Genomic DNA, 21,062 nt, shown 5'->3' with positions numbered 1-21,062 from the left:
CGCGTGAGCAAGAAGAGAGGAAAGGGCACGACGTTTATTTACCACTACGTCATTGGACTAGGCACGAGGTACCCGATTAGTCCCCTGATTAGGATGCCTCTAATTATAGTACCCGACAGGTAATCTGGTTTAAAATTATTCATACGAATGCTGCTATTATCAGTGAAGATATTCTTTTTAAGGGAGTGGGAGGAGGTTTGGGGCTTATTGTCCCTATTTCGGAGTCCGTTTAGTTACCAAAAATTTTCATCCAAAATTTTTTGCCTCCTTTTTTGAACACATGTATGGAATATTAAATGTAGTTAAAAGAACAAAGCTAATTGCACAGTTTGGATGTACATGAGGAGACGAAACTTTTGAGCCTAATTAGTACATGATTAGCCATAAGTGCTATAGTAATCCACATATGCTAATGATGTGGTCAAAGGCCTTAAAAAATTCGTCGCGCGGTTTCTAGGTGAGTTCTGAAATTAATTTTTTAATTAGTATCCGAAAATCTCTCATGATATCTGATCAAACATTCGATGAGACACCAAAAAAATTTCATTTCACCAACTAAAAACACTATAAGCAACCTGGGTTCAAATCCAATAGCCTAGTCCAATGACGTAGTGGTAAATAAACACCGTGCCCTTTCCTCTCTTCTTGCTCACACGGGCCAGAGCTCTGCCTCTACTCCCAGCCGAGATATTTTTGCAGGCAAAAGCGTCTCTTCTCCGTTGAATTCACACGCTTTTCTGTTTCGTGCACATGGGGGCCGCACATGCCGACCCCACCCGGGCAACTTGGAGCGGCAACTTGCGGCCAATTACGCGTCGGCGGCGCGCGGTAATTGGAAGGAGGCCGGCCGCCCGACTGCCGGGCGGCCTGGGGACCGGCCGCCCCGCTGCCGGGCGACCGGCCCCAGGGACCTGTGTGTAATTTTTTTCGTGAATTTTTTTTCAAAAATGCCCCTGCCGCCCAGCTGCCGGGCGGCCAGGTCCCGGCCGCCCGGCAGCGGGGCGGCCGGGGTATATTCCTGTAAATTTCCAAATTGAAAATATATTTTTGTAAAAAATGAAAATAAAAAATATAAAAATAAAAAAACCGCATGAGCAAAGAGAGAACCAAGGCCTAGATCAGCCCACCCTCTTGCCCATATAAACCAATGTTATGGGCCTACATCAATGCAAGGAGCACATGAATGGTTTGTAAGGGTCACGATCACAATAGGCTATGCTAGGGTCACAGTCACAATAGGCTGTACAGACTACAGAAGGATCGTCACATCACTCTATCATAACGAAGATAAGTACAAGGGTAAATTTATTGATGGAACATTCTTCAATGTTGATTTTAGCTGTTGGACATCATACAATCATGTATTTGCTAATAGACACTCTTCAACTTTGGATATTTGCTACAAAACACTATGTTCATTAAAATAATAATAACTAACTTTTCAGTTTAGATGAGAGAGAAAATAAATAACAAGACCAAAATGGCCATGCTGCTAAAATATATTTATACACAAAGAAAAGAGTTATGTATATGACCAGTTGCACTATAATAAAAAAAATCACACAACCATGCAACACTACCGGAATCGACATGTTTGCCGGGTGCCTAGATCACTCGGCAAAGGTCTAAATGCACTCGGCAAAAGCCTTTGCCGAGTGCCACCCATGGCGTACCTCACGACAACCAAAGATTCGGCAAAGCCTTTGCCGAGTGCCACCCATGGCACCGAGTGTTTTATATCGTGCACTCGGCAAAGACTTTGCCGAGTGCCCTGATCGCTCTTGGCAAAAAAAAAAGTTAGGGATACGGCCAGATGACGGTGACGGCACATTTGCTGAGTGCCATAACAGGAGGGAACTCAGCAAAGATTCAAACTTTGCAGAGTGCAGACAGATAACACTCAGCAAACCTTGGTTCCAGACAGTGTGTAGAGGACGGTCCGCCAGTGTGTAGCGGATGGTCCGCAGGCAGTTCTTTTCGGAAGTCCGAACTTTTTGACAGGCAGACGGTCCGTAGATAGACAGCAGACGGTCCGCCGATGGATCATTTGCTGAGTGTTTTGGTCAGAGCACTCAGCAAACATGGAAACTTTGCCGATTGCCTTGGTCAGTGCACTCGGCAAACCCTAGTTGCAGGGGGCACAAAAAAGCTTTTTTACCAAGTGCTTTGGTAAAGACACTCGGCAAAGACCCAGTTTGCCGAGTGTTACACACAGCAAAGCGTTCAATTTTTTCTATTTTTTTTATTTGTTCTCTCAAATAAACATTAATGCATCACTTATACATCACAATACCTATCACAGTCAGTTCATATGGGCACAAGTAATCCACATATGCAAATAAGGCTTAGTATCGTTCATCCACAACTAGAAGTAGTCCACAAGTGCAAATACAAGCAAACCAATACAAAAGCAAGTCCATACAAATATTGCACAACCACAAAGCAAGTCCACAAGTACTCACTGACGTGGCCACTACTACCACGACGACGGTGACAAATCCGGGTCATGAGGCCCATTATTCGATGCCGTCGACTGATTCTGCACACAGAACATGATTTTGCATGTGTGAGATAAGATTGAATCTTTGAACATACAAACTAAAACATTTATACCCACATGAGTAGTTGTAGGAGGAGGTGGAGTAGGGAATAGCTTCAGTGGCATAGGTTGACCCATTCTCTCGCCAAGACCTTGCATCCTCTGTAATAGCTGCTCCATCCTCTGCGGCTTGGCTTGGCGCTCGGCCTCTATCCTCAGTTTCTTGACCTCCATCCTCTGTTCCATTCCTCCCGTTGCCTCGCCTCTTGTTCCTGCTAGTCCTACAATATTTCACTCCAATGTTACAATGCAAAGCAAACATATGTAAAAATCAATGAATGACGAATAACACTGAAACAACCTAGAGTGCTTCCATCCGGGACTATGCAGTGTCCGACCGTGGGCGTATGATTGTACCTCCCCCAAGGAGTGACAAAAACCAAACAAATGTGTACACCCTTAGCAGGAAGCGTACCACTCTTAAACCTAGTCCCCCATCTTGCGCCTTTTGGGAAGCTACTAAAAAGCTAGAGACATCTTATTAATCAGCCATGACCAGAGCCATGTAGTCCTTGTGGTTGCGCTATTTTCCCGGGTGGTCGCTCCATGGTTGATTATTGCATACAAGCATATAATAAATGTTATTAGGATAAAATGATTAAGGAATATACTTGCCTTTATACCAGAGAAAAATTGCTCAGAGTCTTCAACACTTTCTCTTGAAACTCTTCATCTTCTCGAACTGCGTTCCTTTCTACTCGCAATAAGCATTGGGGCAAACATACAAGAAACAAGCAGAATAATCACAACTAAGAACACAACACCAACTAAAAGAAAAACATTACAAGAACAAACTAAAGGAGAGGGATCGGAGCTATGCTCGCGAGACCACAAGAAACACTGAAAACTGAGCTGCAGTTCCTATGCGCGCCCCGGCCCTTACTGCGTACTGCTGCTTGCCTGCGAGCGCCGGCCCTCTTCTGCTGGGTGCGTGCACCACTAGCGCATGCTGCTTCTCCCCTATGTGCATGCCAAGGAAAAAACAGAACCAGGGCTGACCTCCCTTCAACTGGCGCAGCTTGGCTCGCTCCCTACGTGCCCAGCCTTGCACCACGCCAATAACCAGGGCCGCCTGCCCGTTGTCCTGCAGAACCAGCACGCGTGCCTTGCTTCCTCTAGTTGCAGTGCCTGATTGCTAGTGCTCTGTGCCAAACCCTTGTCCACCGCTCCACATACACGAGCTCGTGCAGCACACCTCCCTCCCTCGCGCCTAGGATCCCTGGACACAAGAACAGAGAACCACACAAGGAAACCAAAACGAAATCCAACATAGGGAGACAGTGAATCGATTCAAAACAAAAACCCGGAGGGCAATAGTAGGGAAGGGTCTCCATTCCCATCAAATCATTAGCACAATGTCCCAATCTTCCATAGCAATTTCCTAACTCTAGGTGGTGTAGAAAGGGGGGAAGGGGAAGGAACAGAGAACTGGGAGGTGGGGCGTTGTGATATGTTTCACGCGGCCCAGGAAGGGGTGCCCCCAACATTGCATCTCTTATCCTCCAACTTTTGTCTACTCAAACACCAAAATACCCCGACACTATTAATTACGCTACACACCTACGCAGGGGCAAATTCATCTAGATTTTAATAGGAGCATCGGACAGACACGCCGCCTTCACGACTTCGCTTCGCCTCGATGCAAGCTTCATGATTGCGCCGCGTGTCCTCCGCCCGGACCTTGACCGCGTGAAGTCCGCCCATGGTTTCACGGCCAAAACTGGGAAACCAGCCACCGGTGATAGTTTTGAGGCCTAAACAATCAAAACTATCCATCTCTGCTTGGCCGCCACGTGACCTCTCTGATGATGGCACGTGTCGGACCTCCAACCGCGCCTTGACGCGTTCGAGTCGTTCGCGTGCGCCCGCCGCACGGGCCGCCTACTTGACTCGCCGACTCGACCCACGTCGCCGCATCCTTCCTTCATGCTTGCTTGTCGACCTGTGCACCATGTGGGCCGCCAATGACTCCGCCCGACATCTTCGGGTCCCTTGGCCTAAGTCTACTCGCATTCTTCCCCGAACCTTTCACTTGTCCTTCACCTCATGCCGTCGATCGCCACGGCGCACCCTGCACCTACACTCACAACCAAGGCAAACATCAACACACAATGGTTGTCAATCACTCATCACACTGGGGTGACCACCACTATTCCTCAATCACTCATCCTTTTGAAAAAGCTTAAAACCTTTCGAAGCTGCAAAAGCAAGAAGAATTCGGATGGCTTCCAAATGGGCAACAAGAGCAAAGGTTTCTTCATAATCTATCCCTTCTTTTTGGCAAAAGCCCTGGGCAACCAACTCTCTTTGTTTTGAATAACCAAACCATTTTCACCCTGTTTGTTTTTTGAAAACCCACTTGGTTTCTATAGGATGACAATTTGGTGGAGGTTCAACCAAAACCCAAGCCCGGTTTCTTTCAAAATTTTCCAACTCCTCACGCATGGCATTTACCCAATTCGGATCAAAAAGAGCATGTCCAACATCTCGGGGTTCAAAAGAAGCAACAAACGCAGAATGCACAAAGTGAGAAATTTGCCTAGATTTATTCCTAGTGGTGCGTTCATGCAAGTTACTGATCATTTGTTGAGGAGGATGGTGTCACTGAATAAGCCCCTGACGCTCTAAAGTAGCCTCCCCCTCTACCTCAGCTGGGTCATCCTGGACTTCTTCTTCAACTTGATCAAGTAGGGGTTCATGTTGATGTCCTGGTGTAGTGGAACTAGTGTCTGGACCATCAACAAAGGTAGTCAAAGTAGAATGTACTGGTGGATCAGTTGGAACGTGATCAATTCCATCATCATTAGCACCATCATCTGCATCTTCTTCCTCTTCCTCAAAGATGTCTTGTCCCAATTCCTATTCATCTGCACACTCAAAAGCAGGGGTTGTGCGAGGCATAGTTTCATCGAATGTAGTCTCACAAGTTTCTATGACCCGATTAGTCTTAAGATTCAGAACACGATAAGCACGACTATGAGCCGCATAACCAAGAAAGATTCCATTTGAAGAATGAGATTCAAATTTATCCAAATTGCCTTGTTTCAAGATAAAGCAACGGCACCTGAAAGTTCTCAAATGACTCACCTTAGGTGCACGATGATGCATGAGCTCATCAAAAGTTTTCTTCAGCAAAGCACTTAAGAAAATCCAGTTTGAAATGTAACAAGCAGTATTGACTGCCTCAGCCCAATACTTCCTAGGAGTCCTGTGCTCATCGAGCATCGTCCTAGCCATCTCAAAGATGGTCAGGTTCTTGCACTCAACAATTCCATTCTGAGGAGGCACATAGGGAGAAGAAAACTGATGTTCGAGACCAAGATCACTACAAAAAGTTTCAAAACGAGCATTCTTGAATTCTATCCCATTGTCATTGCGAATAGCTATAATGGGATCATATGGTTGTTCATTCTTCAACCTCAAAATCAGATCTCGAACAAAACCAAAGGCTTCATCCTTTGTCTCAAGAAAGTAGACCCAAGAATAGCGAGAAAAATCGTCTAGAATCACAAGAACATACCATTTTCCACCAACTGAATGCACCTGAGCAGGACCAACATTGTCCATATGTAAAAGCTCAGCAGGGTGGTCAGTCATCACCTGATTCACAGGTGGGTGAGAAGAAGCAACCATTTTCCCATGACGACACAGAGCACAAACCAGATCCTTCTCAAATTTGAGCTTAGGAAGACCTCGGACAAGATCCAAAGAATCAAGTATGAAAGCAAGTCAAAACTCAAATGTCCTATTCTCCTATGCCATTTCCAAAGCTCATAAAAAGAACTAGCAATTAAGCACCGAGAAGGTCCAAAGGAAGTCGAAAAATCAGCACAAAAAATCTGACCCTCAGGGATGATCATGCACACAAGCTCACCCTGGGAATCAAGAATCCGTGAAGAATCAGGCTTGAGGCACACCTCAAAACCTTCATCAAGCAGTTGAGAAACAGAAAGCAGATTGTGCCCAAGAGGTTGAACAAGTGCAACACACTTGAGAGTAAAGTTGTCACTCACCTTGATCGCACCTTCAGAGATGATCTTACCTTTGTTGTTGTCCCTAAAAGTGATATACTCCTTGGTAGTCACTGGGGTGAGGCTGAAGAACCATTTAGGATTTTCAGTCATGTGATGAGAACATCCGAAGTCGATAAGCCACATGTCCTCCAGTCCTTCGATCTGCATCAGTAGTGAGAAGAAGAGTGAGCAAAGGCGCCGACACTGGGGTTAGAAAAACAAGTGTTGTACCAGTGTCGAGCCATCTTCTCAAAAGTGCAATTAGAAAAATCCACAAAATCACTTCTCCTCTGAGGGCGACCACCACGCTGGGGAAAGCGTGGTCCGTCGAACCTCGAAGGTCCAATGCTACGGCCATGACCCCCAAAACCATATTGACCATGGCTTGGATCACGCCTAGCACCCTCACATCTCTCTCCTTCTCGATCACGCTGCTCTCTCCTAGCACCTCTCGGAGGAGGAAACTACCTAGGCCTAAGTACACCGTGGACAGGGTGGTGCAAGTTTTGGTTCCTCCACTGGCGCTCACATTTTTCAGCTCTCTTGCGATGGTAGCAAAACTCAGCTAGGTGACCATCTCTCCCACAGTGCTCACAACGAAACCTCACTTTCTTAGACTTTGGGTTCACTTTAGGTTTAGGCTTCTTAGTCTGTGGGTCAAGAAAGGTGAAAGCTCCTAAATCACCAGGTGGCTGAGGCTTTGGTTGGAAGGGGGGCTGTTCATAACATCTGAGGTGGTGCCACTCGGAATCCACACAGTGGGTCCAAGCATTCTTTGTGGCTTTGGATGTTCATAGGCAATATATGGGAGAGTATCAAGCTTGTTCTTCAGGTGGTTTGGCTTCTCTACCCAGACATGTTTCTTTGGGGTTTTTGAAGGTGGTTCAGTGTAGACACCATATTTGGTAGGGATGGGCTTGGAATTGGAAGCTTGTGTGTCACTCTTCTCAGCAGACTCACCAACAAGCCCATAAACCCAATGATGATTCAAATGCTCAATGATCTTACCAACCCCATGTAACGTCCCGCCTCCATGAGGCCGGGCCCGCTTACATCTGGCAGCTTTATAGGACATAGACTACCCTCACAGACCAACATAAGTTTTTTCTACACACTTTGTCCTCACTCGCGCGCACCCGGGAAGAAGTTTCTGGTCGGTCACACATCCCGAAATTGCTCCAGGCCAAGCACGCTTAACTTTGGAGTTCTTTCGAGATCGGCTTCCGGAAAAAAGTTGCAACTTGTTGGTACGAGTATTCTATTAATTCTATTAAGCCCTTGGGCTGGGGTGTCACATCCTCACCCCCTTAAGAGACCGACGTCCACGTCGGTCAATCCCAAGCCAGGAACGTCCTCTCTTGGCCATGTCCCGTATGTTCAGTGCCAACGGCCCATGTGCGACATCCGTGCATCCAGTGCCAATGGTCCCTATGCGACGCCCGTGCGTCCAGTGCCAACGGCACATCCCAGATGCCCGCGCACCAACCCGCCACGCGCCCGTCCACATGCCCGTGCACTTACGCCGGTACGTGCCCGTGAAACCGCGAGAGTTTGCTCTGATACCATTCTGTAATGTCTCGCCTCCCCGAGGCCGGGCCCGCTTACATCTGGCAGCTTTATAGGACATAGACTACCCTCACAGACCAACACAAGTCTTTTCTGCACACTTTATCCTCACTTGTGCGCACCTGGGAAGAAGTTCCCGGTCGGTCACCCATCCCAAAATTGCTCCAGGCCAAGCACGCATAACTTTGGAGTTCTTTCGAGATCGACTTCCTGAAAAGAAGTTGAAACTTACTGGTATGAGTATTCTATTAATCCTATTAAGCCCTTGGGCTGGGGTGTCACACCCCAAAACCATCATGCCGCTTGAACTCACTGTAAAGCATGCCTAGATGTGGTTCCCTACTAGACATCCAACTCACTGTTCTGAGATATTCATTTTCTTCCTAAGTCAAAGCTTGGATAGCCCTCAACTCATTCAGCTCATCCACTCGGGCTAAGCACAAATGCACTCTGGAATACTTGATTTCTCAAGTTCTCTGATCTTAGCCTGAGCCTCATCAAGTTTACTCTGGAGAGTGGAATAAGTGTCACAAGCTGACAACAAGACACGACTAGCCTTAAGGTCATCCAAAGAAGCCATAGCAATATCCCTTTCTTCTACAAAAGCAGCACACTTGGATTGCAAAGCTACTAAGTCAAGCATACGAGTAGTGCATTCAGAACATTCAATAGAAACAGACTCAGCAACTTCAGATTGAGTAGCTTTCAATTCATCAAGTTCAGACTTAGCAAATTTAAGTAGCTCAATTTCTTTCGCACATTTCCAAATCAATTTTAAACTGAGCATGCCTAACTTTGGTTTACTCAATGGGCTTGTTGCGATTATTCAGACCATGTGCGAGAGCTTTAACCTCAAGAACAAGGTCATCATAGGTTCTAACCTTAGACTCATTCTCAGAGTCGTTGCTGCCGTTGTTCTTCTCATCCTTGGAATTCTTGGCCATCAAGCAGTAGCTGTCGAAGTTCCTTTTGGTGGCAAAGTAGAAGAGGCCATTGAAGTTCTTGGTGGCCTTCTTCTTCTGCTTGACCACGACCTCCTCTTCACTTGAGCTCGAGTCAATGGAAGTATCGTTCAAAATAGTAAAGTCATCATGGTCACTCATGGTAGCTTCAAAGGCACGCTTCTTGTGGTACTCCTCCTTATACTTCTTCTTTTTCTTGTGACCCCCTTCTTGTGGCTCTTCTTCTTCTTGTCGGGGGACTTGGACTAGTACTTGCGGGAGTCGTACTTGCCCTTCTCCTTGTTTGGGCTTTCAGCAGCAAAGTGACCCAGCTAGCCACACTCGAAGTAGGTGTTCTTGCTCCTCCACCTCTCCTTGCAGTTGTTACTGAACCACTTGATCCTCTTCGCGAACATAGCGAGCTCAACATCTCTAATCTCCTCTAGCTACTCCTCTATCATAGAAAGTAAAGTAGACATAATGAAGGCACTTGGCCTTGGGTTAGCATTAGCAGCCTGTCTAGAACCTGCTACAGGGGCCAAGGAGTTAGGATCCTTTGCATGACCCTGTTGTTTGGTTCTGAGTTCAATATCAACCTTAGTTGATTTCAACTTGGAGAAAAGCTCATTGGCGGAGAGAGTTTCATAACCAGCAGACTTGATAATAGCATCAACTTTTGTGCCCATACACCTCGATCCTAAGAATACAATAATTTCATTGCTTGATCATGATTAGTGTAGGGCAAAACAATAGCATTCGCTTTCATTTTGTTCACATTAGCCACAAAGCGCTAGAAAAGGGCATCAATGGTCTCGTCGGGGAAATGTGAGAAATTCTCGTACTCACGGCGATATGTCTGGAACAGACGAGCCTTCACTTGATTTGCATCCTCGTGAAAGTTCTGGAGTGTGGACCAAATCTTATTGGCAAGAACAAGATCCTCCACTAGATCGAACTCAGCGTGACACAAACTTGCAAGCAAAATGTCAACAGCTTTGTTGTTCGCATAGTATTTGTCCTTGCCCCTTGACTCATGTGAACAGGAGGAATCTCATAGGTCTCATCCTGAGTGATTTCCTAGATCCCTGCTCCACTACTTTCGAGATGGGCTCTCATGCGAGTTTTCCAGTATCGGTAATGCGACCCATCGACGTGAGGAGGCGAGGTCGAGGAAAGACGCTCAGCGGTCGCCATACTAGATCATGGAACCGATTAAGGCAACGAAATGACCCAAACCTGTTCTGATACATATTGAAGGACCCAACAGGTGACCAGCTGGGGGGGGGGGTGAATGGGAGCCTCAAATCTGATTTTAAAAATCCGGAGAGAAAAGTTCAGTGAGTATCCGTACCGCATAGTTCAGGACGGCTATCGGCACTAGGAATACCCACACAACAAAACTGGAATACACACGCAGAAGCTCGACAGAGAAAAGCCCGAACAAAAAACTTAGTTGCACAAACTCGCGAACGAACATGAGAGTAAAACTGGCGGAAAGCAAAACAACTCGAGAGCTCGAGAAAAGATGTTAGTGCACAGGTAAAAACAAGAACTAGAACAACTGGAATTAAATCTAGCTAACACATACACAACTTAACTAAATTTTGTTTTCTTTTCTTTTCAAACAAAGTCCTAACAAAGTTAGTTAACACAAGTGCTAAAAAGGAAAGCTAACAAGAGCAAGGAATGAAAAAACTAGCAAAACACAGAGAGAAAATGAACTAGACACTAAGCAGAGACAAAAGCTAGGGAAAGTGCTCACCTTGACGGAGAAAAGCCGTGTTCAATATTTCCTCGAACACTGTGGGCGTCGATGAAAACAATGGCAAATCAACAGTGTCTCACCACGGATTTCCCACACACATACACACGCTCCATGGAGACCTGCAACACAACAAAGAACACACACATGTGCAACAAAAACTTGCTAAAAGAATTCTCTCGAACACCTTGTGTGCGTGGCAAATCAGCTATAACTCTTGCGGTTCATGTGCGCGTGCTGGCTCTTAATGCACGTTGCTGCTTGCTAGTGAGTGCCGACCCTCTTTTGCTTGGCGCGTGCACCACCAGCGTTTGCTGCTTCTCCCCTATGCGCACGCCAAGAAAAAATAGAACCAGGGCTGACCTCCCTTCAACTGGCGCTGCTGGCCTCGCTCCCTACGCGCTTAGGCCTGCACCACACCAAGAACCAGGGCCACCTTCCCTTTGCCCTGCAGAACTAGCGCGGATGCCTTGCTTCCTCTGGTTGCAGCACCTGATTGCAAGTGCTCTGCGCCAAACCCTTATCTACCGCTCCATGTACAGGAGCTTGTGCAGCACAGCTCCCTCCCTCGCGCCTAGGGTCCCTGGACACAAGAATTGAGAACCACACAAGGAAACAAAAATGAAATCCAACACAGGGAGATAGTGAACTGATTCAAAATGAAAGCCCGAAGGGCACTAGGAGGGAAGGACCTCCATTCCCATCAAATCAGTAGCACAAAGTCTCAATCTTCCATAACAAATTCCTAACCCTAGGTGGTAGAGAAAGGGAGGAAGGGGGAAGGAACAGAGAACTGGGAGGAGGGGGCACTGTGATCTATTTCACGCGACCCAGGAAGGGGCGCCCCCAACATGCCATCCCTTATCCTCCAACTCTTCTCTACTAAAAGACTAAAATACTCCTACACTATTAATTAGGCTACATGACAACGGAGGGGGCAAATTCAACCAGATTTTAATAGGACCATCGGACGGACACACCGCCTTCACAACTTCGCTTTGCCTCGAAGCAAGCATCGTGATGGTGTAGCGTGTCCTCCATTCTGACCTTGACCGTGCTAAGTCTGCCAACATTTTTGTGGCTGAAATCGGGAAACCAGCCACCGGTGATGGTTTTGAGGCCCAAACCATCGAAACCGTCCATCTCCGCTTGGCCGCCACGTGACCTCTTTGATGACAGCACGTGTCAGACCTCTCGCCACACCTTGATGCTTTGTAGTCGTTTATGCGCGCTGTTGACGGTCCTTAAGTCAAAAATAGAACCATCAACTCTTGCATTTTTCGTACTATTTGATCACCAAACTTAGTTGTAGTGCTTAATTCTAACAAGTTCCACGAGCTTTGGTGAATTATGATCTGCAGGCACCTACTGGTGAAATATGATGAAAACACAAGTGAAAGCAGAGAAAAACACATAGAAGATCACATCCTGCGTTTCACCTTCAAAATGGGCCCATTTGACAGAGAAAACTGACGAACAGAGCCCCGGCACCGACATACACAAGTTGGGCGCCCACTTAGCAGTGTCCAGGACGAGAGGCGGTGTGAGAGGTGCCACCCATGGGCCGGCCGAATCACAGGGTTGGCCGGCCCCATTTCGTTGCCAACCGGCCTCAGTTTTGGCGGGAAGCTGGTTCTTATCCACTCTAAGGCGGTGCACTATGTTTCCATATTTATTGGGGGCGGGAACCGACCTATTAGCACTATATAAGGGGCCTCCCTCACACCCTCTCACACACACCATTCAAGAGTAGGAGTAGTGCCACATTGTAAAGGTGACACGCTAGTTCGCTAGTGCTAGAATAAAGGAGGAGAGTGAGGAGTAGTTCAGGGAAGCGCCGGGCCTGTCGGTGTTCTTCTCCAAGCTGTACCTCTACAGATATCGGCTTCTTTCTAGTAAAGTAAGTTGGTATTTGTGATTCTCTATTCTTGCATAGTACTTATCTTTGAGTGAGATCAGTTCTCTTACCCGCGGGTTCGTCGCTCTGTATTTGTACAGAGTGCCGTAGTTTGCTACGGGGTACCAAACGTAGTTAGACTGCGGTAGTAATCAGTGGTTTAGACGTGGTGTCTAGGCTAAGGGTTACCTTCATTTGCCTTATATCCCACGGTATGTGAGGTAGTCCACAGGTGGTGACAGCCCTGTTGGTCCTTAGTAGCCCTCCACGTTCGAATATAGCGTAGAGCCGTTGGCCGGAGTCTCCTGACCATTTCAGGGGTATGCCGGTGCCCGAAGAGAGTATCTAGCCCGAGAGATCGGCCTTAACTCATCTCTAGTACTACCTCAGGAATCCTCTCTATCCTCGCCACTTATCTTGGTGTGTCCTTGGACCGACTCTGTAGAAGTTAGTACACACACGTTCCCTGTGGATAAGATAACCCTTGAATACTCACGGGTGAAAGCTACAATGGTATCCGTGCGCTTGCGGATTTATTCGCAATTGTTAAAATACCCAACAAGCTTTCTGGCGCCGTTGCCGGGGAACGGTTGCTGTATCTCTCTTCGAACCTAGTTGGTCCTCGTATCTTATCTTTTCAAAACAAAAAAAACTCTTTTCTTTTGTTTTTCCTTATCTTCTATCCTCATTCTTGATATCATGGAGCAGCCATCTATCCTAAGCTTCTCTGCTCCTAAGGGCGAGCTCCTAGAGCCTCAGCAATCCGAGCACCCAATTCTTGCATCTAGCTATGAGCTCCGCCCCGACCTTATTGCTATGGTTCAGAAACTATCCTTCTTCGGGTTAGATAGCGAAAACCCTTACCATCATCTGCGAGAGTTTGAGCAAGTGTGTTCATGTCACGCCATCGTAGGCATGTCACATGACACTCTCAAGTGGAAGTTGTTTCCCTTTTCTCTTGTTGAGAGGGCGAAACAATGGTACACACATACCGTAGGATGCATGAACAGAAGCTAGGATGAACTGAGAGACAAGTTTTGTCTTTCATTTTCCCCCCAGTCCCGTATCGTCGCTTTAAGAAGGGATATCCTCTGCTTTCAGTAGAATGAGAAGGAATCCATAGGTGCGGCCTGGGCCAGGTTTTCACTCCTAATATCTGGCCTGAACCTATCGATATCCGATCATGTGTTGCTTCAACATTTTTACATCGGGCTCGATACGAAATCCGCCCTTTACCTTGACATTGCCACTGGAGGATCCTTTTCCCATAAAACTCTGTCCGAAGGAAGGGAAATCCTAGATCGTATCACAGAGAATACCTCCTTTGTTGCTAACGCCGGATCCTCCCTAGAAGAGCATACGTCAAGCCATGAGGACATTCTAGCAGCCGAATCAGATTTTTCACCTCCCACAACCCAAGATTCAGCTCTAGAACCCTCTTCTGAACCACAAGCTCCGGGGAAAGAAGAAATTCAACCTTCAGAGCTCCCTTTCGAGTTCGAGGATGATCTTTTTGAAGATTTCGAAAACACCTCGAACTATCTCTGCACGAGGAAGCCGCCGGTTCCCATCCCATCCACAGATCCTATAGAAGCCACATTTCTTAGGGAAAATGTCAAGAAGGTAACGGCCATCATGGCCAGCGAATGGTCAAGGGAGACGGAGCTATCGCCGGAAGTTCTCTGAATCAACTCCCCTCCGTCAACCATTCCTTGTACCATAAGAGGAACCTCGGTAGACATCCTCTACAGTCCCACTGCCGGAGCCAACATCATCTCTAGCGAATGTGCTTTTCAACTCTTGGGAGATGAGCCGTTGGTACAAACCGACAAAACCTTTCAGACTTCCTCTAGAAAAATTCTAGAAGGAATTGGGATTTTACAGAATTTGACTGTCAAGCATGAAAATGTTGATGTGATCCTTGATTTTCATGTTTTCGATGTCCAAGACTTCAATCTCATGATTGGGCACCCCATTGAGAAATTGCTTATGGATGCCCCGACTCAAGGTAAACTTGATGTCCGTCTTGGGAAGGAAACCTTTTTGGTCCAAATCTCCAGAGCCGCAAACTCTTTGGCCGAACCTTCCATTGACTCTGAAACGATCATGGAGGTGACGGGAATTCTCCCTTTTGACTCACCAGAATCACTCCTTGAAAAAGATGCTGAAAAGTTTATAGAGGAGGTTAATGATCCCACTAAACCCTTAGACATATCCGAGTTCGAGTCTCCCCCTAGACCTCCGATCGAGTTGAAACCTTTTCCCGCAGGCCTCCATTACGCCTTCCTCTATGGTGATCCTCAGTCTCCTATTATCATTAGCGACAAACTCTCGGAAGAAGAATCAGCGAGACTAATCACCGTCCTAGAGAAACATAGAACTGTTCTGGGATATTCCCTTGAAGATCTAAAGAGAATTAGCCCAACTCTTTGCACCCATCACATCCCCTTGGATCCAGCTTTCACACCTTCTAGGGAACCTCAAAGGAGGTTGAACAATGCGATGAGGGAAGTCGTTAAGAATGAGGTCCTGAAACTCCTACATGCCGGGGTTATATACCCTGTTCCGTATAGCAAGTGGGTTAGTCCCGTTCAGGTTGTACCTAAGAAGGGAGGGTTGCCAGTTGTCCCCAACGAGAAGAATGAGTTGATCGTTCAACGTCTCCTTACTGGGTGGAGGATGTGCATAGATTATAGGAAACTTAATAAGGCAACAAAGAAGGATCATTTCCTGTTGCCCTTCATTGATGAAATGTTGGAGCGGATTGCAAACCATTCCTTCTTCTGTTTCCTTGATGGGTATTCCGGTTATCACCAAATTCCCATCCACCCTGATGACCAAAGTAAGACCATGTTCACATGACCTTATGGAACGTACGCCTATCGTAGGATGTCATTCGGGTTGTGTAATGCACCTGTTTCATTCAAAAGGTGCATGACGTCTATTTTCTCAGACATGATTGAGCAGATCATGGAAGTTTTCATTGACGACTTCTCCGTCTATGGAAAAACTTTTGATCATTGTCTTGAGAATTTAGATAAGGTCTTACAACGATGCGCGGAGAAAGACTTGGTGCTTAATTGGGAAAAGTGCCATTTCATGGTCCGCGAGGGCATTGTCTTAGGGCACCGTGTTTCTGAACGTGGGATAGAGGTCGATCGAGCCGAAATTGAAGTTATAGAAAAGCTCCCACCTCTTGTTAATGTCAAGGGAATCCGTAGCTTTCTAGGCCATGCTGGGTTTTATCGCCGTTTCATCAAAGACTTTTCACACATCGCTAGACCCCTCACGAGCCTCTTAGCTAAGGATGCACCTTTTGACTTTACCGATGAGTGCCTTGATGCCTTTCACACTCTCAAGAAGGAACTCATCTCAGCGCCAATCATTCAGCCCCCAGATTGGACGCTCCCCTTTGAAATCACATGTGATGCTAGTGACTATGCCGTAGGGGCCATCCTCGGCCAAACTAAGGATAAGAAGCATCACACGATCGCTTATGCTAGCAAGACTTTGACAGGAGCTCAACTAAAATATGCTACCACTGAAAAAGAGCTCCTTGCCATTGTCTTCGCTATCAACAAGTTTAGATATTACCTAGTAGGAGCAAAGATTGTTGTTTACACCGATCATGCTGCCTTGAAATATTTGCTCACTAAGAAAGATGCTAAACCTCGCTTGACACATTGGATCCTTCTACTCCAAGAATTTGATATTGAAATAAAAGATAAAAAGGGAGTAGAAAACTCTGTTGTAGATCATTTGTCGCGTATGCATTTCACTATAATGCAGGAGCTACCGATAAATGATTTCCTCCGGGATGACATGCTCTTGAAGGTAACAGACGTCACACCCTGCTATGCAGATATTGTGAATTTTATGGTTGCAGGGTATGTACCACCAGGGGAAAACAAGAAGAAGCTGGTCTACGAAAGTAGACGCCACCTGTGGGATGATCCGTACCTCTACAGAGTTTGTGCTGATGGTTTGCTGGGAAGATGTCTACCCACAGCTGAAGGAATGAGAATCATTGAGAAATGTCATGCGGCACCATATGGGGGACACTATGGTGTGTACCGTACTCAGGCCAAGATCTGGCAAAGCGGATTCTTTTGGCCAACCATGTACGAAGACACCAAAGACTTCATCCGGAAATACCGAAGTTGCTAGCACCATGGAGGAATCACTGCAAGAGATGCAATGCCCTACAGAACAACCTCCAAGTAGAATTATTTGACGTTTGGGGCATTGACTTCATGGGACCATTCCCAAAGTCCTATGACAGCGAATACATCTTGGTGGCAGTCAACTATGTGTCAAAGTGGGTAGAAGCAATGCCATGCCGTGCTGCCGATGCCAAGCATGCTCAAAGGATGTTCCACGAGATCATCTTTCCTCGTTTTGGAACACCAAGGATGGTGATAAGTGACGGAGGGTCTCACTTCATTAATAAGACCTTTCAAAACTTCCTGAAAGAGCTTGGTGCAGAGCATAACATTGCAACTCCATATCACCCCCAAACCAATGGTCAAGCAGAAACATCAAATAAACAAATCAAGAACATTCTGCAAAAGACAGTACATGAGATGGGGAAATCATGGAAGACAAAGCTACCCGATGCGCTTTGGGCATATCGGACTGCATACAAAACACCATTGGGCATGTCACCCTATCAGCTAGTATACGGGAAGACACGCCACTTGCCTGTTGAGCTAGAACACAGGGCCCACTGGGCAATCCGAAAATTCAACATGGACTTTAAGAAAACCGGAATGCTCAGAAAGCAACAGCTATCAGAGCTGGAAGAATGGAGGGACAAAGCATACCACAGTGCCAAAATCTACAAAGAGAAGACAAAGAAGTGGCACGACAAAAGGATCAAGCACAAGGAGTTCAAGCCAGGAGATAAGGTATTGCTCTTTAATTCCAGGGTTAAGCTATTCGGACATGGCAAGCTTCGTAGCAAATGGGAAGGACCATACACCGTCGTCAACGTTGCGTCACATGGAGCAATCACTCTCCAAGATGACGGAGGTAGGACCTTCAAGGTAAATGGTCATCGTCTGAAAATCTTCCTAGAACCCGATAATAAAGAGTATGATGTGATCAACTTCATTAAAGAAACCTAGCCTTTAAATCAAAAAAATAATAAAAATAAATAAATAAATAAATAAATAAAATTGGCTAGACAACCCTTATCCTCCTAGGTTCCTTTTGTTTTGCTTTGTCCTCTAATAAAATGCAGGCAAAAGAACAAGTGTGGGGGGTCGCCTGACCCCCAGATCGTCTACACAGCATGAAGGTATGCAACCAAAAGCCTCACACTCCTTGGTTCCTGAGTTTGAATGAGTTTTAAAACTGATCCTTTAAATCAAGCTCAAATAAAATGAATCAACATGACCCTCTTGCTCTACATACTTTCTATGGTTGGCTTGCATATGTTTTATTCCTTACTTATCATCTTAATGCTTGTGAACAAATATCTTTAGGACCACATGCTCATCTAAGTAGTTGATGGGTGTGATATGGCTTGATGACATGATCTTCACTCTTAATGTTTAAGTACTTGGGAAAATTTATTTGAAAAAAAAACTTGCAAAGCTCCTCTTTGATTTGCCAAAGTCCTACCAGAGCCATATAATTAATTATTTTGAAAACCCCTACATAATTGCTGCTTGTCTTTGCATTGAGCATTGTCAAATTGTTGTGACCCTCGGAAGAATTCTCTTCATGCTTTCATGATCAAGATTCACGTGCACACCATATACCCCCTTGCTATGCTTCAATGAGAAGTTAGCATTGTACCACTTCTTACATCCCACAAAATAAAAACTCCACATTATGTGATTGTGGTCTCTCTCTCTCCATCCTTTGTTACAAAAAAAGACATGGGCTATAGAAAAAAATGGACATATGAAGGTCCAAGCAAAAAAATAAATAAAAGAAAAGAAAAAAAGTTGGACACATGAAGGTCCATAAAAAAAAGAAGAAAGAAAGAAAGATAGCCATGCTCTCAAAAAGAATTTACAAACGGAGAGAGACCACACAAAAGGAGTATCCATCCACCATATACCATCCACTATATCCATACACGTGCACATCTTGATCTGATAGTATGACTAGTTTTCCTCCTTGGATCCGGTTTTTGACTTTGCAATATATGTGATGCAAGTATGCTTTTTCCTTCATTCCTACCTTAAGCTCCACATATGGCCATCATTAGAAGTAGGATGAAGAAAAAGGGCAAGTCAAATGCCTTGGTGAGGAGTTATACACCTTGAGTGATCCGAGAGTTTCAAATGAGGAGCTAAGCAAGATTTATTTTTTTAAACTCTTTGAAAAAATCCCAAGCTACTTAACATGTAGAGTTGAGGTGACTTGATTCATGATCGTTCCACTCCTCAACTACCCAAGATGGCGTGATAGACACTTCAAAGTTCACAAGTACAAGGTGAGGTTCGGAATATCTCTTATGCTTGCTTCATACCTTTGGAAGTTATGTTTCACCTTAGTCCTTTCTCCTTCACTCGAGGATGAGCAAAGGCTAAGTATGGGGGTGTTGTTGACGGTCCTTAAGTCAAAAATAGAACTGTAACATCCCGTAAATTTTACGGAATGTTATAAATTCCAAAAATGCGAGTTTTCAAAAACTTTTTGTGTGCTTGTGTTAATAGCTAGAAATAATATAAGGTTGATCTCTTTTCCCATCTCAAATCATAGTAAATTAAAAATCGAGACAAATATAAGGATGATTTGTTAGTGTGCAACATTTGGAGTTTTGGAGTTTATTGGATCTACCTTGTTTCAAAAATTTGTTCGAATAATTTTTTTTTGAAATTGTGTGGCATTTGATTTGAATTCAACCACTCAAATCAAATGCAAAAACTAACATGACTCTAACCCAGTTTGGGCTCTAACCCTCCTAACCCCCCTAACCAAACCTACCCAACCCGGCCTGCTAACCCCGTCGGCCCGATCCGCCCCCTTTCGGCCTGCTGCCGTGCACACACAGCCCAGCTAGCCCAACCTTTCCTGCCGGCCCGATAGCACTGTGTCGGCCCAATCCGCCCCACGCACGCGCGCCGCGCAGCTTGGTCCCCAGCCCGCTGCCGCTGATGCCTTGACCCCACTCGTCAGTCGCCTTTTCCCCCTCTCCCCTGTTCTAATTCTCCCCCAAGCCGTCCACTCGCGTCGCTCACGCCATCGCGTTCCTATCCGCGCGCGGACGCAACCGCTTGGTCACGGGGGTGGAGGACTGGCCCACGCTTGTCAGAACCTGTCGGCACACCTGTCCACGCCGCGCGCTCACAGCCGTTGGGGCCCGTCGGTGCCACACCTCGCCTTTACCCGCGTCACCCGCGTTCCGCGCCGGCCTCACCTGCTCTGAGCCAGCCACAACCCCGCGCGCGCTCACGCCTGCCGCGCGCGCCTACCCTTGACCACCCGCGTCCGCTCAAGCCCGCGGAAAGCCACCGCGCTTAGCCGTCCGATGCCCGCCGCGTGTCCCTGCCTCGCGCCCCGAGCCCGTCCGGCAATCCTCGGCGTCTGTGCCGCCCCGGAGCCTCCAACCCTAGCCACGCCACCTATAAGACCCCCCAATCGGCCGTCCCCAAACCCAAAGCCTGGGGATTTCTTCCCTTTTCACCGCCGCCACTAGAGAACGAGAACAGGAAGGAAAGAAGTAGAGGAGGGAGTGGACGCCGCTGCACCTGGAGCCCAGCAAGAATAGGAAGGAGGAGAAGGACATCGCCGAGACCAAGGAGGACCGCCGCCATTGTACTTCGCCAAGTCTGCGCCAGAACGCCGACATCGGCGTTGCAGTTCGGCACAGCACTGCACCGTGCCTTCTCTACCTCAGCTTGTCACGGTGCCATCTCCTTTCGCCCCCAGTCCGTCCGGTAGGTTCCCTCGCCGCCAAACCCTCCGTTGCCCTCCTAGATGCTGTCGTGTGTAGCACCGTAGAGGGACCCTAGGACCCCGTAGCCGTCGTCGCCCTTCTCACACCGCCGTGATGCCTCGCAAGCCCGGAGCGCCGATGCTCCTTTTCGCGACATGGCCACGCCGCGGACCTGGCACGCCAGGATCCCGTGCGCGAGCGCATGCACCCGACCTGCTGGCCGAGCCCAGGGTCATGCCCTGGCATGCTCAAGCCATGCCGCCTGCCCTCGCCATGCCACCGTTGCCACGGCCGCCGTCTCGACGTCGCGGCGTGGTGCACGCAAGCGCGTCTACGGCATTTCGCCGAGCGCACTGCGTGCAATCACACCGCATGCCCACGGACCCGCCA

The 21,062-nt window shown here is 47.0% G+C and overlaps 1 long non-coding RNA gene across 4 annotated transcripts; it reads right to left on the bottom strand.

Moving 5' to 3' along the window:
* Positions 1 to 2,331: 2,331 nt before the first annotated feature.
* Positions 2,332 to 11,726, bottom strand: LOC120693318. Of its 4 annotated transcripts, none has more exons than XR_005682960.1 (6): positions 11,574 to 11,726; positions 10,882 to 11,464; positions 3,599 to 6,774; positions 2,901 to 3,293; positions 2,618 to 2,820; positions 2,332 to 2,539 (listed from the first exon to the last, which is right to left on the bottom strand). It is a non-coding gene; the product is annotated as an uncharacterized LOC120693318 (long non-coding RNA). The 4 variants fall into 4 exon arrangements; XR_005682961.1 differs by having other exon boundaries at positions 2,901 to 6,774; positions 10,882 to 11,003; positions 11,245 to 11,464; XR_005682959.1 differs by having other exon boundaries at positions 2,901 to 6,774.
* Positions 11,727 to 21,062: the final 9,336 nt, after the last annotated feature.

This window comes from Panicum virgatum, chromosome 9N, assembly GCF_016808335.1.
Source record: "Panicum virgatum strain AP13 chromosome 9N, P.virgatum_v5, whole genome shotgun sequence".
Classification (NCBI taxonomy): Eukaryota; Viridiplantae; Streptophyta; class Magnoliopsida; order Poales; family Poaceae; genus Panicum; species Panicum virgatum.
The sequence above is the reverse complement of the archived record's forward strand: the minus strand, read 5'-3'. Positions and strand labels throughout refer to the sequence as shown.